Source organism: Poecilia latipinna, unplaced genomic scaffold (assembly GCF_001443285.1).
Source record: "Poecilia latipinna isolate Pla-1442-1.1 unplaced genomic scaffold, P_latipinna-1.0 Scaffold1419, whole genome shotgun sequence".
In the NCBI taxonomy this organism is placed as follows: Eukaryota; Metazoa; Chordata; class Actinopteri; order Cyprinodontiformes; family Poeciliidae; genus Poecilia; species Poecilia latipinna.
Window position 1 is genome coordinate 23,662 of NW_015114035.1, and position 8,480 is coordinate 32,141.

The 8,480-nt window shown below is 38.8% G+C and overlaps 1 long non-coding RNA gene across 1 annotated transcript; it reads right to left on the reverse strand.

The window, feature by feature from the left end:
- Positions 1-6,224: 6,224 nt before the first annotated feature.
- LOC106962492 (uncharacterized) lies at positions 6,225-7,795 on the reverse strand. Its single transcript, XR_001427982.1, has 3 exons — positions 7,520-7,795; positions 6,406-6,407; positions 6,225-6,237 (listed from the first exon to the last, which is right to left on the reverse strand). It is a non-coding gene; the product is annotated as an uncharacterized LOC106962492 (long non-coding RNA).
- Positions 7,796-8,480: the final 685 nt, after the last annotated feature.

The following is an 8,480-nucleotide window of genomic DNA, read 5'->3' on the forward strand; positions in this document are numbered from 1 at the left end:
GAGCTAAGCGTACGACTATCTGACAACGTATGCTGATCTGACAGAACACCGTGATCTGACCTGACAGAACACCCTAGTGGCTCTCTGGAGCTTTTCCAAAAATGTTTGAAAATGTAAAAAGATGGGGTGGGAAATATATTTTTTGTTTTTATATAGTTTCTGTGGGAGGACAAACATGACACAATCATTCTTAACGTTTTCCAATGCTATAAAAATGTGTACAATAAATATTAAATTTCAACATTTCCATCAACGAAGATTTGCGTCATAGCCTGCGATACACGGACTATGATGTTAATACTAATTAAATTAGTATTAATTTTATTTTATACTTTACCTTTGCAAAAGGCTGCTGTTTTATTTTTATAACTGCAGGCTGCGTTTTATTGCACTCCGTTTGTTGACCAGATAAGGGGCACGCACGTTAAGCACGTTCTGTTTTGTTTGTTCGATCACACACTTTACGCTGATTATTTACAAAGAGCGATCGTTATGCAAACTGCATTTAGGAGCAGATTTTCCAAGTTCCAAAAGGAAAAAAAAAAATTGATCCTTTCCCTGTCGAGCTTCATAATGAAAATGACATCAAAAATCTGATTACTTTATTGCATTTATTTAATTTTATTAATGCAACAAAACATAATACATTCATATTGTAACGGAAGGTAGAGTAGTCACGTGGTGCATCATTGCGTCCAGGACGCACTTCAGGGAAAATAAACATTTTATCATGAATGCTAATTATGTATAGTCATTTTGATAATAAGCTAAAATAAACACTTAAAGCCTGTGTTGCCTTCATTATAAGCCCTATATAAGACTTTTAATTTTTTGGGACTCCAGAAAGATTTGTTTTTTTGGTTTTTAGTCCAATGTGGCTCTTTCAACATTTTGGGTTGCCGACCCCTGATCTAACTGAAGGACCAAGGCGGTCAGTTATGGATTTTGGATTTCTGAAATAACATTCATCCTGGAAAAAACAGCTCCTTGTTCTATGCTTTGCTTCATCTACAAGGTCTGGACTTTCAACTATTGAGAAACAAATGCTTGCTGGAGGTGTGAACTTTGTTGAAGTTTTATTTTACCCAGTCGCTAGCGTTTGGAGGTGACATAATGCACCAGTTCAACGCCATGAAGTGTACCGAATCTAACCTGCACTGTAAACAACCAACTTCCACTGTGAAGAGGGAAGTGCCGAGATGAACGAGGTGGCTGGTGATATTAATGTCTGCTCTGTGTCAGAACCAAACAAGGAGAAGCAACATTCAGTTTCTATCCTCCTCTAAACTGGAACAACCTTCCAGAAAACTGCAAAACAGCCGAAGCACTGAGTTCCATTAAGTTAAGGTTAAAAACCCAGCTGCTTAGATCTGCCTTTGTTTAATAATAGCAACACTGATCAATATATTTATTGAAGAATATTTTTGAAGATTTTGATGATGGCATTTGACAAATGCAATGTTTATGTATTTTATGTTTTATCATTTAAAGCACTTTGAACTGCCTTGCTGCTGAAATCTGCTATAGAAATAAACTTGACTTAAAAGTATTTACACACATTCTAGATGGAAGCTCAAGAATTCACTGATTTTAACTGTTTGCAGGCGGCTGTGATCCTCAGCCCACGTGAATAGAAATGTTAGTTAAATAACTCTGGCATAACACAACCATTTGATCTCCTTACTATGCATGTAGCATACAGTATTTTGACTTTTTGACATTTCCATATTCATATATTATTAGTTGCACCATTATATCTAAGCAATCCCTTAGCCTGTGAACTTGTTTACTGGCAGTGACAATAAAATGATTCTGATTCTAATACCAGGGGCTCACTGCATCTCAATAATCTGGGTTTAATGAAGTTGTCAGGCTTATTCAATGTCTTCAACTGAAACTTGCTTAAAAGCCTTGAAGAATACCATGGAAATGACTGTGTGAATTTTTGTGTTATATTGCCATTAATGGAGACAGATATAAAATCACAAACACCTTAGTGTTCCTGATGCCTAACTGTTTTGCACCCCCCACTACAGGGCAACAAACCTCAGGGAAACACTGTGTGTGATTGTGGGAATCTGTGCCTCTCCCTCATTATGTGGCTCAGAAAATAGAGGGAGACATAAAGGAAGGAAGCAAGGTTCATTGTGAGCAGCATGAGATCAGAAGTGTTTGATGGTGATACCTAACCCAGTGAGTTACAGGCCCACCCTGCTGCTTCACTAATTGAAACCCTACAAACCTCCCTGACTGTCTGATCTGTGTGCTTAACGGAGCGAGGAGACCTCAGGTATTTGACGAATAAGTGATTTCTATTAATGTTGTCCTTTTTAAAAATCAATCATAATGTCTTATTGGATTGTGATAAGAGTTCTTATCATAATCCGATATTTACAGAGTTGGGAGTGTTTTCTTTTTCTCTCTGGTTAAGAAGTCATTGTGTAGTGTTTTTGGGAGCAGGGTTTGGGGAATACTAAGAAAATCAAAACTATAGCAAATTTAAAAACAAATTTTGAACAACATGTAATTCTGGCCAAAGGCAGTGATTGTGTGGCCCAAAACAATGAATTTTAGAGAACAAGCATAGAAAAAAGATCAGATGAAAAGCTCAGAAAATCTGATATGCTGCTCAAGCTCTTACACACTTTCAAAAATGCACACACGGCACAGTGAAACTACTGCTGGCTTGACGATGTGAATGCCCTCAGGTCTTTTATAATCCCCTTTCTATCAGTTGTATATGGATAGCCAAAACTCCCAGACTGACACATGGTAAACACAAGACCACAGGGCAGGCAGGACGTCTGATCAGTCCAATCACCAGCACAAGATATTGTCAGGAAGATCTGGAGCATGTAAATACTCTGTGAGGACTGTGATTGACTTGGACACACAAACATCTTAAATGGAAGCACACACACCCACAGTCACGCACACACACGTGCACACACCTACACACACACACACACACACACACACACACACACACACACACACGTTTGCGTTTGTTTGTAATACCTTGTGGGGACGATTTTCCTGACATATACTACGTTGTGGGGACCAATTGCTCCTTGTGGGGAAACCCTGTTTTTGGGTCAGGGGTCAGAGTTAGGACTAAGGTATGAATTGAGTTTTGGTTAGGGTTAGGGTTGGGTATGTGATGGTTAGGGATAGGCTTAGGCTGTAGAAATGAATGGAAGTCAATGGAAAGTCCCCACAAAGATACCAACACACACACACACACACACACACACACACAATGCAGAGCAATGTCTTTGACCTGATTCTCTGTCTTTAAGGCCTTTGATTTTTCTAACTCCACTTATTGTTCTGGCCCCAAACATGTCAGCTATCATTGTCACACCCTAAGCCTGCTTTACTTCTTTACTCTCTCCTCTTTGCAAAGATTGAGCGAGCTGGGGCAAAGCAGAGATGGAGAGAGTGTATGAATGACGCACTGATTGGGGGCGGTATGTTGGATTGTGCTGCATTGACACATAAAACCAATATTTCTCAGTTTTCAGATGTCTTGTTGAATGCCCTACCAGGTTTGATATTCTAAGTAGCTATCACAACAAAGGGGCCAACAAATGGCAGGAGAGGTGCTGGAAGACTATTACTACTGTTAATGCCAGAATTAATGTATGGTGTTTGACCAAGAGAGAAGGAGGGTTACCTGAGGAGAGATACTGTCAAACAGACCTGGTAGCAACCTCTAACTTACCAGGATCTAACTGGGATAATGCTTTAGAAGTAGGACATATGTAATTAAATTTTAATTCTCACCAATCCATTTGTACTAAAACAGCTTCAATAGCATCCAACTTATACAAAAATGCAGTAGTAAGGAAGTTTGCAGTTTGTAGCGTTTTCTCTTAAGCCTTAAGATTAGAGCTGGCTCCACTACTGAACATGGCTTCACTTTAAAGTAAGACTGCTTTACTTGGTAATTAGGATTTCCCAACAATAATGGTTAATTGGTACCAGGCTCATTTTTAGTATTTCGGGAATCCAAGTGAACTGAGTAGGGCCAGAAATCTGTCACTGGTTGGTAATTGCCATAAAGCAATTACCAGAAAACTAAGAACCACAACAGCCAAAGTGGTTGAACTAAAGAAATTGGAAGTGGTTGAAGCAACTGGCCATCATTTACTGGTTCAGTTCAATCAGAGCCTGGAAATCATATTGATAATAAATGTACTGTTTGCTTCAGTCAGTGTTTTAAGCACTTTGTATTGCCTTGTTGCTGAACATGTGCTATATAAATAAAATACCTTACCTTACCTTACCTTAAGTCTGAACATGGAGTTCTGCCATTGCATTTTTTGACTGACTCTTTATTCTGGAAAATCAAATTTTAAAGTAAGACTGTTATCTGGTAAAGCTGTGGCTAAGTTTAAATGAACATAAAGGACTAATGTAATGAACAACATAAAAGTCCAATTTTAGAATTACTATTTTATACTGTATAAGTTGTATTGCTCATGTGTCATTATGATTTGAGATAAATACACATTTAAAAAAGAGCATATTGTTTACTATTTGTATTGAGTAATTTGATCATTGTAGTTACCCCTGATTACAGTAAAATTAGCGTACATGATTCTAGAGACGTGGTGGCTTTGTACTTTCCTTTGGTGAGTGTAAAAATAATGACCCTGGGACTTAGGTCTAAGTCACTAAATCTAATCTAGCCGTTAACAAGTGCCGTTATTTTAAGGAAAAGAGCTACCATTAACAGGAGTGGTTGTTGAAGCTATGCAGCTGTGAGGGCTACTGAGCTGACTGTTTCTCAACTGAAAAGGGTCGTAACTTCTGGATTGTAGGTAGTTAGAGCTAGACGAGTCTTTTCCGCCACCAGTTTAAATAGAATATCTCTTATAAACCGACTTTGGGGTAAGACCCGGGGTTTCAGAGATTTTCCGGACCTGTTAGACAGAGAACTGGTTAGTAGTCAGACGAATGAGTGGTGAGATAAGGGCGGGGCTGACTATTGCGTAATAACAAACACATTTCATTGCAATATTGTTAAAAAAAGACTCAAAATGACTAAGTTCTAAGTTTCAGATTTATGACTTGATTTGGCAGTTGCCTATGATGACTTGAGACTTGAGAATAAAGACTTGGTCACATTTCTTGTTATATGCACTCCATATTAGACTATCCAATTTGCTTCTTGTAAGTTGTGCTTTCATCATGATTTCCTATTTGATCTCAGCATACACTGGGAGGAGTCAAGCATTCACCATTGGCATTTATGTGAATTGATGTCTCATTTTTAAGAAAAGGTAAACTAAATAAGTTCCTTTTTCTTACCTGGTGAAATCATCACACAAACAACTCTGCTTGGATGTTTCAGTGCAGAAAAGCCTTGCTCTTTAGAAATAACACTTTTATAGTGAGGGATTCTGGACCATATATCTGTATTTCCTGATACTGGATTAGTGTTTCATGGAATTTAATTTGCTCTAGTCTGTTACGTTTCTGTTGACCAAATTATTCCAAACCAAAAATGATTGATCTATTTGATTTTAGCATTCTATTCATCATATAGGTAATAAACAATAGTGGGGACATTTTAAAAAGACACAATTTAATTGTCAGAATTCATAAAGAGATATGATAATCCATGTTTGTGTTTAGGGCTGGGAAGGTAAGAAGAATATTTTATAGCTGCATCAGCACAACAGTATTAAATAAAGTAGTTCAACTAACGAAAAAAAAAAACAAGTTCATGTAACTAATTCGTCATGCCACATGTTAAGTTACATTTTTTAACTTGTGTGGACTGCTTGATACAAATTAAACCCTGCTTAGAAATACTAAATACCTGCAACTTACTACTTACTCTTTTCAAATTCACTTAAATTAAAAGACAATTTTCTTGAATTAATCTGTGTCCTCCCTCCCTAGCTCTCTCTCTTTTTTTATTAAGGTTTCATTGGCCCTAGTGCCCTTTATTTGGTGGGCAAACTGGATAGTTGGCAATACATGTGCCAAAGGTCATCAGACTGAGACTCAAACCTGTAGCAGCATTTACCCCTGCACCACTGCAGCACTGTCTCCCACTTCACAGAATTACTGACATCAAATATTTGAAAATGGTAAATGGCTAGTACTTGTATAGTGTTTTAACAAGTCCAGAGGACGCCAAAGAGCTTCACAACAGGAATTCACCCATTCACACACACGCTCATGCTGACGGTGGCAAGTTACTGAACAGTAGCCTCAGCTGCCCTGGGGCCGTCTGATAGAGGCGAGGTTGCAATGCACCGGCGACACCAGGCCCTCTGACCAATATACAAAATACATAACATATACAAAAAACTATTCTCTCTGATTAAATATTCAATAGAGATGAATTCACTCTCACTCTTGACCATCAATGTCGTTTCCAGGTGCCACTTCTGCATCATATTTACAGGAATACCAGAAACACAATACAAAGGTTCCAGCTTGGGACTTTTACATGTAAAAAAAATTGCAAGTAATTGTGTTAATGACCCAAGAAAATTTATTAAATTAGTTAACAGTGGTGATATCCCTAATTATAAATTGACACAGTGGAGTCCTGTCTTTCACAAGCACAGAGTGTTATCATTGGCAGCTAGAGTTAGCATAGCGCTAACAGCCTAGCTTAAAAGGATCCAGGACTAGTTGAACATGTTGGCCTAAATATGTTGCAATGTTTCTATTACTTAAAAAAATGTTTTTGATACGCCAAAACTCATAATTACTTAAAAAATTTACGTATTTTGTTATATTTTTCACTCATGGAGGTCGCCATTTTTTCACGCTGGGTTGATGACACATAATGGTCCATTCTGTACCGGAGTCTACAGAGTAAACACAGGACAGCTAACTTTACCCCAGTAGTTGTTTATCACATTGCGTTTGACTGGTGTCATTTTTTTTAACACTGTGTCACTATCGGCTGTGATAAAAAATAAAACTTGAGAAAGAATCTGGATAATTTCCCACATGAAAGAAAGGAGAGCGCAGTGCGAGAGCCAGAGCAGAACACCCTGGACATTTCTCCACAACACTTTGAGCCATTTATACCAGTAAAACCGACGAAGGCTCTAACAGCCAACGTTAAGGTAGCGTTTAGGTGATGGCTACCTTAACGAGCTAAAAATAAATGCCGTGTTGCGGCTGAGACAGGCAGAGCTGGATGCTCTTTGAGATGCTAACAGGAGCTATACTGTCTGCGGTATTGACATCACCGATCGGCCAGGTCCATGGAGGTCCGGTGTCGGTGGTAATTAAGTCCAGTGTGACTGTTACCACCGCACTGAACTCTAAGCAGCACAGCTGATACCGAACCAGACACAGCGCTACAGGCGCTGGGAGAAACGTCAAAGACAAACAGCGCTAATGGGCTATTGCTATACCGGAAATGCTAATGGAGCTAGATCACTGGTACTGTAAAACCATTATGACACTGAACGAAGTTCATACCCTGTTACCTAACTGGACACAGAGCTACAGAAGTACTTGCTGTATCACACAGTCCGACCAGAGGTAAGTGTCATTCATTGTTTCATTATGAAACTGAAGGCAGGAGCAAAACACCAGCTCCTACGGTCAACTCTGTCGAATACCTCTGTTTGCTCCTCCTCATTTTCATCACCTCTTCTGATTTCTATGTTCCGATCATTTTCAATGCACTCCAGTTCAAATTAAAAAGGCTTAATCACATTTCTCATCACTGTTTTGGCTGGAGGAGTCAGGCAGTTGGACCTTTACATGTCATTTACCCAGAATGCATTGCACTGTGAAAAACATGGCGACATTCCTGTGAAAATATTTTATTATAATGTACAAAAACTAAATAACCTACAGTATTATTACTGTATTGTTTTTACATCTGAGATAAATATTTCCCAAATAAGGTATATTTTTATAACTAGTCGTAGTTCACTTTAAGATAAAATAATGCATGGAGACTTGTTCCAATGTTCTTTTATCTGAACATGTTTATGTTCATGAAAACGCTGGAATTAATCTCTTTTCATGAGTCAGATGAGATAAATTACTGGCTCCAGAAAAGTAAAAAACAAAAATCAAATAAAACATTTGTACCTTGATTCATGCAGTATTACGTCAAACTGAAAAAAGCAAAATTATCAAAAGCTTACTTTTTCTAACTTAATCCAGCTCCAGGAGAGTGAGTTGGAGAGACTTTAAGTTCAAAGTAATGTGGTGGGATGGTGTTCCACCCTCCCCCACTCTGCACACCGGGTGCAGCTAGAAGCTCACCATTAATTGATGGGCGGGGCAGATGCCTTTATAGTTGGGCAGGCCGCTGCAAGGTGCGTGTGTGGCGACTACATGTTGGCTTGTGGTTTGATCGGCTCGTCTGAGATCGTAAGTGCCAGTTTTGCTATCAGTGGCTGGGATCGTGGTTGGTTTTTGGGTGCTACACCTATCGTGCGTTTCTGCAGTGTTGCTCTGCTTGCGTTACTGGCTGCAGCTGG